The sequence below is a fragment of the Danio rerio genome, chromosome 25 (genome assembly GCF_049306965.1).
Source record: "Danio rerio strain Tuebingen ecotype United States chromosome 25, GRCz12tu, whole genome shotgun sequence".
NCBI classification, from domain to species: domain Eukaryota; kingdom Metazoa; phylum Chordata; class Actinopteri; order Cypriniformes; family Danionidae; genus Danio; species Danio rerio.
This window is the reverse complement of record NC_133200.1, coordinates 23,420,013-23,422,534: the sequence shown is the minus strand read 5'-3', so window position 1 is coordinate 23,422,534 and position 2,522 is coordinate 23,420,013.

The following is a 2,522-nucleotide window of genomic DNA, read 5'->3' as shown; positions in this document are numbered from 1 at the left end:
GAGCACCAGTGTTTCTGTTGTTCAGCTGACCCGAGCTGAGGAGCGAAGACGATCATTGGCTCAGCCTCAGTCAAAGTCCCTTTCATTGGCTCGGGCATAGTCACATGGTCTACTTTCAGAATGAAAAGGAAATAACATTTTTAAATGCTTTAAATAACAAACCAAAATACCGAGTAACGTTAACAATAGTAGAACAAAAAATTTATTTTGAATACGTAATTTTTGGGTATTTTAATTATGATAATCTGAATAGTGAAGTCTTTGTTTATCTATTTATGTCTATTTACGTCTACAATCGCTGTCTTTTTAATAAAAATACTTCATGAAGAGAGTAAACGAACATATTTAACACCACGCTGTTTATTACAAACATGTGACCAATCTAATAAATAATACTTAAATTATAAGAATAACAAAATAAGAAATACAAATACTAAATAGAATACAATACAAGAGAGAAAAGGGAAAAAAAACACCAGCTATGTATGATATAATCATGAAGGTAAAGTTTTTTCATGTTAGTTTTTTGATAATATCTATTTTTAAAAATTCAGTTCAATAACAAAAAAATGAGGCAGACAATGTTAAATTATATAAAACAACAAAAAGAAAACACACAATGTAAACAAGTATAGGCTGTATTACAACATTATAAAGTAATAACAAACATTTTGGGTAATTACGTGAATTTGAAAATCAATACAATTCTTTTATTCATTTATTTTCCTTCAGCTTAGTCCCTTTATTCATCAGGGTTGCCACAGCAAAATAAACCGCCAACCTATCCAGCATGTTTTACACAGCGGATGCCCTTTCAGCTACAACCCAGCACTGGGACACATCTATACACACTCATTCACACACAAACACTACGGCCAATTAATTTATTCAATTCACCTAAGTCTAACTGGAGCAGGAAACTGGAAATTTTGTCAAAGCAGCTTAACATAGAAGTTCTAAATTGAAACAGTGTCAGTCCAGTTTTCAGAGTTGAAGTTCAGTTTAGTTCAGTTCAGCAATTTTCACTGCTGAAAGTCTGAACACTGAAAACTACAGGTAAGTTATGTACAAAACAAAATGTGACCAGTAAATGCTTGTTCATGAAAATTGCTAAAGCATGAATAAATTAAATGTTATGTAATTTTTTTAATCAAATATATGGAACAAGAATAAACATATTTTTAGATTAGGCTAAAAAAGACTCCAAAATGTTTTGGGTTGAATATAACAGAATTAAAAACATTTAACCCATCATCAAGTTCAACAAGAACAAGAAAGTTAACAAGAACTTTTTTGCGAGATTTGTTTTACTCCAAATGAAAACATGGCACTTATTTTATTATTAATTAGAGAAGAAAAGAAATATGTTGTTCTCGAGGGACGACTTTACTTAATCAATTTTATCCTTGATTAGAAAGAAATCTGGCTAACCATGAATTATATGCAGTTTCTGTTAAAAGTTATACAATTTGTTTTGACATTAGCATTAGTCTTTTGGAGATTTCGATTCCCAATGACCATGTTTTTAACAGCAGTTTTATGCAAAGTGGATTGTTATTTTTATCACATTTAGACAGATTCAGTTGTATCTACATCACTCCAGGCCTGTAGCCAGATTATTGAAAAGGGTGGTACTTTTATTTTAAAAAGTCAATAGTATGGATGCAACCTACAGTATATGATGCAAACTGAGACTGCATCTCTCAGCAATGCAATGTTAGACACAATGCAGTCAATGGAGCTAGGGACGTCACTGTGAGGGTTAGGGGTGGGGTTAGGTGGGCCTATTCAAAAGCAGTGCATGCACCTCAGATTTCATCTGCTCCAGGTCTGCAGCCAGTCCCCTCTCCAAAAAGTGGACATTTTTGTAGGTATTGATCTTATTCATTCATTCATTTTCTTTTCGGCTTAGTGCCTTCATTAATCTGGGATCGCCACAGCAGAATGAACCGCCAACTTATCCAGCACATGTTTTATGCAGCGGATGCCCTTCCAGCTGCAACCCATCTTTGGGAAACATCCATAGACACTCATTCACACTCATACACTATGGACAATTAAGCTTACTGAATTCACCTGTACCGGATATCTTTGAACTGTAACTGGGTAGGCCTGAACCCCCTACGAGCCTGCACTCAAAGAAATATTTTTGCAGCTTCTTCAAACTACTTAATTATAATTAGCTGAATAAACACAATTCCTAAGTTTTTTGGGGGATAACCTAATTGTTTTATGTTCATTAAACTTAAATCTGTAAAAACAATTGAATTAACTTAAACAATTTGTGTTGGGACACCATGTAGGAATTTTGTGGAACCCTGCATTTTTTTTTTACAAGATATAGCTTTAAAGTAAATTAAAACCAGACAAATCATTTGCATAGACCTAATTTGAACCAAATGAAATGCCTAGTCAGAGGTTATGTTACACTAAATATCCCTCAAAACACTGAACACTTATCTGCATCAATGTACAGTTGAAACCAGAAGCTTGCATACACTCTACAAAAAAGGAACATAACC